The sequence below is a fragment of the Stomoxys calcitrans genome, chromosome 3 (genome assembly GCF_963082655.1).
Source record: "Stomoxys calcitrans chromosome 3, idStoCalc2.1, whole genome shotgun sequence".
NCBI lineage: Eukaryota > Metazoa > Arthropoda > Insecta > Diptera > Muscidae > Stomoxys > Stomoxys calcitrans.
The window spans coordinates 35,768,829-35,777,123 of NC_081554.1; the positions used below are offsets into that span (position 1 = coordinate 35,768,829).

The 8,295-nt window shown below is 37.0% G+C and overlaps 1 protein-coding gene across 2 annotated transcripts in view; it reads right to left on the reverse strand.

Moving 5' to 3' along the window:
- Positions 1 to 1,425, reverse strand: part of LOC106092919 (uncharacterized) — a 316,077-nt gene extending 314,652 nt beyond the window's left edge. The window contains exon 1 of one of the 2 annotated variants that reach the window (XM_059365931.1): positions 1,102 to 1,425. The gene's annotated coding sequence lies outside the window, so the exon portion shown is untranslated. Of the gene's footprint in view, positions 1 to 677 lie in introns of both variants that reach the window. The other variant, XM_059365930.1, reaches the window with a different exon arrangement.
- Positions 1,426 to 8,295: the final 6,870 nt, after the last annotated feature.

The window sequence follows — 8,295 nt, forward strand, 5'->3', positions numbered from 1 at the left end:
TGGTCTGAATCGATCAAGCTTGATACAGCTCCCATATAAACCTATCTCCCGATTTTGCTTCTTAAGTCCCTACAGGGCGCAATTCTTATCCAAATGAACTGAAATATTACACAATAACTTTTATAATGTTCAGCATTCATTTATGGTCCGAATAGGACTATAACTTGATATAGCTCCAATAGCAAAACGGTTTTATTCAATATTCTATGTTTGTCTAAATAGAGATACCGCGCATAGAACTCGACAAATGCGATCCATAGTGGAGGGTATATTAGATTCGGCCCGGCCGAACTTGGCACGCTCTTAATTGTTTAAATTATAATTATTATTATTAATTAAATAATTTAAACTTAATTATACACTTATGTAAACTAGTTAATTCAGGTAATTCACCCTGTACTGTAATTGTAAGATTTTATGTCTTGTTGTGCAGTCTTTTAATAAATTCTAATTCTAAAATAAAAATATATTATAATCCGTCAGTTTTTATATAAACCAAAAATTGCGGTCTCATTGTCATTGTTTTGTGCGGTATTCTTACTTGTTTCCACTCCAGAATCCTTTTAAATTCTTGGCCATCGAAAATTTCTGTTATATAGTTATTATAAAAGTTATTCTTTTTTTTGTAATAAAAATTGATTTGGTAATGTATTGAAATATGAGCTGTAATTACATACCAAATAAATGGTGTATTATGCCGCACTTTATATTAGCACATATACGCAGTAATTTCTCTTACAGTAGGATACAAATAACAGCGGTTGTTGTATGTTAAAATAGAATCACATTGAATTTGTTTAGTCGTAATCCAAAATAATACTCATTTTTTTAATTATTAATCTCTTCTTTCTATTTTTATTAGAAAAACAATTTTAATTAAATTTTCTTATCCACTTTGCTGTACACAACCACACATCTGTCAACTTTCAAGGGCTCCAGCTGTGATTCGCACAAACTCATTCATTTCATTTTGTTTGCTTTTGTAATTAATCACTTTTTTCCATTTGCCTGCTTTTTGTATTCATGCACCTCCAAACAAATTTTATTTTGACTACTCGGCTTTTTATTTCTTCTTTTTTTTTTTTTGTTGTATTCAAATACCTTTCAATTAAATTTCACTTCATTGCCTTGATTTCGCGTCATAGTATTTTTCCAGCTAAAATATTTTTGTGACAATCTTCTTTATTTAAATTTCCCCCTTTAGAGATGGCGAAAGGAACTTGAGAAAACCGCGAAGAACCCACACAAATATTCAAGGAAAATGCAAATGTTTTCCCCTTTACACGCGGTGACAGAAGAAGGTGTCGTTGACGCGCGACGTCGTTGCCACTTTTGTTGACGTGAAGTACACCACAATAAATATGCAATAACAATAAAAGGACATTAAGGAACGACAACGTTATGAAAATCCATTACAATGGGGAACGTGCGTACCATAAGAACCACAATATGCAACTACCAAAAAAAACGCTTACTTCGTTTTAACGCCACAATTTAGGACTTTTTTGCTTTCGCAAACACAACGAAAGCTCAGGCATGAGATACACTCTCGTATTCTCGCCAAATGGTTTATCACTCTCCTCTAAGCTGTGGCCTTTCATTGAGCAATGTACTCTCTTTTCATATAACGCTATTAAGCGTTGTATGTGGTATTACTACCCTTATCCTTTGAAAGAGTATTCAAAAGAGAAAGAGTACACGACCTCTATGTGGGTAGATACATTTTTATCTGCGTATAACAGTTAGGTTGTTGGTGTTTTATTTTGAGTGCCGTGAAAAGAAACCACTAACAAAGGAATTTCTTTACATTGGTGGCATTCAAGTGTAGGTCAATCATTATCTTTTCCTTTCGTTGGCAGTGTAGGTCATAGTATCACTGAAGTGAACAAATATCCACTTGAAAGGTTTGGGCTTCTTGCTCTCATTGTCTTGGCCTTGAAGGAATCTTGTGGAAAAGGCAATATATTTGCCTATTTTGTAGCATTTGTAAATACTTCCAAGAAAATGAAAAATCTCATTAGATATGTAAAAACAATATATAGATTATGATACAAAAATATGTAGAAAACAAATGATGTAGAAACCAAAAATGTACTTCAATGAACTCCTTTGATATACAAAGAAGTTCAAAATGAACAGAAGAAATGAGAATAGTCTATTAATTTGGAATATTGAAATTTATTGAAAAAAGCAAGAGCTAAGTTCGTCCGGGCTGGATCTTATATACCCTCCATAATTAATCGCATTTGTCAAGATCTATGCGCGGTATCTCTTTTTAGGGAATCTAAGAATAATGAATATCAACTGATATGCAATTGGAGCTATATAAAGCCATAGTCTAATTCGGACCATAAATGAATAGAATGCTGAACAATGTAGAAGTCATTGTGTAATATTTCAGACCATTTGGAAAGAATTGCTCCTTGTAGGGACTCAAGAAGCAAAATCGGGAGATCGGTTTGTATGGGAGCTGCATCAAGCTATAAATCGATTCAGACCATATTAGACACGTATGTTGAAGGTCATGGAAGAAGCAGTTGTGCAAAAGTTCGCCCTCTAGCTGCTCAAGAAATCAAGATTAAAGATCGGTTTATATGACAGCCATATCAGGTTATGAACCGATTTGAATCACACTTAACACAGTTGTGGGAAATTATAACAAAACATCTCATGCAAAATTTCAGCCAAGTCGGATGAGAATTGCGCCCTCTAGCGACTCAAGAAGTCAAGACCCAAGATGGCAGTTTATACGGCATCTATATCAGGTTAAGAACCGATTTGAATCATACTTAACACAGTTGTGGGAAATCATAACAAAACATCTCATGTAAAATTTCAGCCAAATCGGATGAGAATTGCGCCCTCTAGCTGCTCAAGAAGTCAAGATTAAAGATCGGTTTATATGGCAGCCATATCAGGTTATGAACCGATTTGAATCACACTTAACACAGTTGTGGGAAATTATAACAAAACATCTCATGCAAAATTTCAGCCAAGTCGGATGAGAATTGCGCCCTCTAGCGGCTCAAGAAGTCAAGACCCAAGATCAGTTTATATGGCAGCCATATCAGGTTAAGAACCGATTTGAACCATACTTAGCACAGTTGTTGGAAGTGATATCAAAACGCCACATGAAAAAATTCAATAAATTTGGACGAGAATTGAGCCCCCTAGAGGCTCAACAAGTCAAAACCCAAGATCGGTATATATGGCTGCTATATAAGGTTAAGAACCGATTTGAACCATACTTGGCATAGTTGTTAGCATATTTGTTGGAAGTGATACCAAAACACCACGTGCAAAATTTCAGCCAAATCGAACGAGAATTGCGCCCCCTAGATGCTGGAGATATCAAGACCCAATATCGGTTCATATGGCAGCTATATCAAAACATGAACCGATTTGGCCCATTTACTATCCCAACCGACCTATACTAATAAAAAGTATTTGTGCAAAATTTCAAGGGCCAAGCTTTACTCCTTCGCAAGGTAGCGTGCTTTTGACAGACAAACGGACGGACATGGCTAGATCGACTTAAAATGTCATGACGTTCAAGAATATATCTTGGGAACCCACCTCCATGGATTCTGCTAAAAATGTACATAAAATGAATTTTGTTGAAGAGAACAATTTTATTCTATACTAGCTGGACAGGGCCCGCTCCTCTGCGCCTTCTTTAACACTCTAATATCTATTGGGTTGCCCAAAAAGTAATTGCGGATTTTTCATATAGTCGGCGTTGACAAATTTTTTCACAGCTTGTGACTCTGTAATTGCATTCTTTCTTTTCTCAGTTATCAGCTGTTAAAAAAGTATATTTGATTAAAGTTCATTATAAGTTTTATTAAAAATGCATTTACTTTCTTTTAAAAAATCCGCAATTACTTTTTGGGCAACCCAATATTAAGGGTAGGGACACTTCACCCTGAATGTGGATATCGTGCTACTGTAGCCTATGTCTGCCTTTGACGTTGAACGCCTGCGTTCGAAACCAAAATTTAATGCGGTGGTTATCCCCTCTCAATGCTGGTGACATTTGCGAGGTACCATGCCAGGCATGGTCATGTAAAATATTCTCCCCAAAGGGGTGTCTCACTGCGGCACACCGTACGGACTCGGCTATAAAAAAGGCCCTTATCGTTGATAAACTAATTTTGAATCGGAAAGCACTCATTGATGAAAAGTTTGCCCCTGCTCGGTTCCTGGGCAAATTTTTACTCTACTCCCAAATGCCTTTCTTTTGAGGCCCCTAAATACTGTATTGGTAAATATTTCGGGTTTAGGGGGTATTTCGGGGGTGGTCACTTGGACATCAAAGTAAATATAAGATTCGTGCTCTACTTTCAGAAACATTTTTTATGAGTCCCATAATGGCATGATCGATAAATAAGTTGTGTTTAAAGGTGGGGTGGACCCCAGGGTCTTTGTTCCGAAAATGAATATAAATTTCCCGAAAATCAGTAAATTTTCACACCAAAACAGCTTTTACATAATAGGGAGGTATTTTAGGATGGGACGGCTCACCAAACACATGGCTCTATATTGTCGTGATTGGTTTATATATCCATTTGGCGGGTTTTGGGCTGTCCCCGCGGCACCAATCCCCAACAATAGAAACCATGTTTTTTGGGGGGATGGTTAGAGCGCAGAAATTACCAATCTCCGAGAAATGGTACTTTTGAAATTAGGGTAATGAGAAGTACTTTTTAGGTGAGATATTTCGACTCAAATATGGATATCAAATTCATGTACATTCTTAAATCCCTTTACTTTGAACCCCATTTTGCCATGGTCGGTAAGTATGAACCGTTTGGAAGGTGTTTTGGGGTTCGGGAGGCCACCGGCACTTTGCCCTGAAAATAGTTATAAAATTCGTTCTTTACTTCCAAATACCGTTGATTTGAGCTCCATATTGCTATAGTCGGAAATATAGTTCAGTTTAAGGGGTGATTTAGGGCGTGCCCCCAAAATCGGATATCAAATTCGTTTTCTACTCTCAAATACCTGTCATTTGAGTCCCATATTGCCATAATGGGTCAATTAATCTATTCGACGTATTTTTATAAGGAAAAGAGCCACCTTGACTTGAATGCAAATGTTAATGTCATATTTTTAATCTACTTCCAAATATCTTTCATTTGAATCCTATATGGCCAGCGTCGGCCCATATGCCCATTTGGGGGTATTTGGGGCGAGGCGACCTTCCATTACTTGGACATAATTTTTTATGCCATATTTGAAATCTAATGCCGGTTACTTTTCATTTGAGTCTCATATTGATAGGAACGTCGAATAATTCTGTTTAGAGGTGTTTGTGGGTAGGGGCGGCCCCCTGGGTACTTGGACCCAAAATTTAATATGATATTCTTTTTATAGTCTCCAATACCTTTCATTTGATAGCCATATTGTGCCCATCAGTCCTCTTTTGGTTTAGGGTGTCGTTTTTGGTGTAAGGGGGAGAGTCAGCCATCATCCGATATCTAAAAATTATATAACCTATGTTTCCTTTTTTTTGACTCCACGGAACAAACAAACAAACCGACTCTCATAAAGTTATGATGGGTCATATGCCCATTTGGGGAGTTTTTAGGGGGTGAGGTGACTCCTACACTTCGATCAGATTTTGTATGCCAGATTCGTAATGTACTCCCGAATACATTTCATTTAAGCCCCATATTGATTTGGACGACCAATTTGTCTGTTTTTAGACATTTTGGGGTAAGGGCGACTTCGTGGGTACTTAGACACAATATTTATACCATATTCGTATTCTACTCGTCAATACCTTTCTTTTGATATCCATATTGTCTTTATCTGTCCACTTGTGATTTTGGGTGGTATTTTTGGGGTAAAAGGAAGGCTCCGTCTCCTCCCGATATCAAAAAATTATATAGCCTATGTTTCCTTCCAGACCAACCTACACAATCTCTGAAAGAATATTTATACTTTATAGAGTTTTAGACGGTTATTGCGGTATGTTACAAACGGAATGACTAGACTAGTTTACCCCCTATCCTATGGTGGTGGGTATAAAAATAGAAATATTAAGCCGAAACTTTGCTCAGATTCTTTTTTTTTCCATAGGCAGGTTAAGTTCGAAGATGGGCTATATCGGACTATGTCTTGATATTGCCCCCATTTATACCGATCTGCCGATTTAATGTCTTACGCCCATCAAAGCTACATTTATTATCCGGTTTCGCTGAAATTTGGGACGAAAATTTGGCTTTTCGACATCCTTATTCAAAATGGCCCAGATCGGTCCAGATTTGGATATAGCTGCCATATATTCTGATCTCTTGATTTGAGGTCTTGAGCCCCTAATAGGCGCATTTATTGTCCGATTTGGCTGGTATAACGAATTGTGTTAGGCTCGTTGACATCGGTGTTCGATACGGGCAAGATCTGTCAAGATTTGGATGTAGCTGCCATATAGACCGATCTCCCGATTTAAGGTATAGGGCCCATAAAAACACATTTATTGTCTGATTTCGCTAAAATTTAGCACAATGAGTTGTATTGGTCCACTCGATATTCGTACCGAATATGGTATGGATCGGGATATAATTATGAGGCTAATATATAAATCCAGATTGATGGGTATGTAAAGTTCGGCCCGGCCGAACTTAATGCCCTTTTACTTGTTAGTTGTTGTTTTATTAATCAATAAATTGTTATTGCATATAAAATGATTTTTTTCTCTTTTCTTGGAAGTATTTACAAGTATTACAAAATGGGGAAAACATATTGCCTTTTCCTTAAGATTTATTCAAGGCCAGACGATAATCACAAGAAGCTAAAACCATTCAAGTGGATATTTGTTCACTTCTGTGTATCCATTATACAATTGATATGGATATAAAATTTTTGTTTTTAGGTTACTATCGTCCCACCCATCTCCGAGATGTAGCATTTTCAAAAATTAAGATAAGAGGGAGGGTCCCACCGCATTCTACACCATCTACGAAAATTTCAAAAAAATCCGTTTAGCCGTAGTTACACCCTACACTACCACTGTGGTATAAGAAATTATAACTATGTGCTTTTGTTTACAACGCTATGAAGGAGACAATGTAGACCCTTAATAAGTATACCGGTTAGTGCTGGAAAACTATCGATAATCCCAACATTCGATATTTTCGATTTTAATAATTAATATCGATAATATCGTTAATTTTTCATCACCTATATTTCAACGAAAGTGAGATGTAACAAGTAAAAGCGAGCTTAGTTCGGCTGAGCCGAATCTTGGGAACCCACCACCATGGATTCTGCTAAAAATTCCTATACCTATTAGGGATATATATGTAATTTTCTGCTAAATCAGACAAAAATTCTGAGCATACACCGAAAAAAAAATGTAGCAATATTCATCATTGTAGCAATATTCATCAGCCACCCTGTATATCAGGTTATACCCCAGTTTGTAATATATTTCCGCCGAGGTTGTAAGGCATAACAAAATACTCTGCAAAATTGTATACCCCCCGCCACAATCCTATGCAGGTGGGTAAACTTTATATTGCCTAGTCTGCCAATGTATATTTTTATACCTTCCACCACTAAAATCGTCATTCGGTTTGTAACACCCCGAAATATTCGTCTAAGACCCCACAAGGTATATTCTTGATCTTCATGGCAAGTCGATCTAGACATGTCTGTCTGTCCGCCCGTCCATATGTCTGTCTGTCAGACGTACGCTAAATTTCGAAGAAATGAAGCTGGGCGCTTGAAAAGTTGCACAAATACTTCTTATTAGTGTGGGTCGTTTGGTACTGTAAATGGTCATATCGGTCCATGTTGTAATAAAGTTGCAATATAAACCGATCTCAGATCTTGACTTCTTGAGCCAATAGAGGGCGCAATTTGTATACGATTTGGCTGAAATTTTGCACGAGGTGTTTTTTCATGACTTCTAACAATTTTGCTAAGTATGGTTTAAATCGGTTCATAACCTGACGTAGCACCCATATAAACCGATCTCGGATCTTGACTTCTTGAGCCGCTAGAGGGCGCACTTATTATTTTATTCGGTTGAAACTTTGCACGTTGTGTTTTGTTACGACTTCCAACAACTATGGCAAGTATGGCAAGTTCTAAATCGGTCTATAACCTGATATAGCTGTCCTATAAACCGATCTTGTATATTGATTTCTTGAGCCGCTAGAGGGCGCAATTATTACCCAATATGGCTGAAAGTATTAATGAAGTGTTTTGTAATGACTTCTGACAAATGTGCCTAGTATGGTCTTAGTCGGTTCATAATCCAATTTGGTTGGTATTGTAAATGGCTAT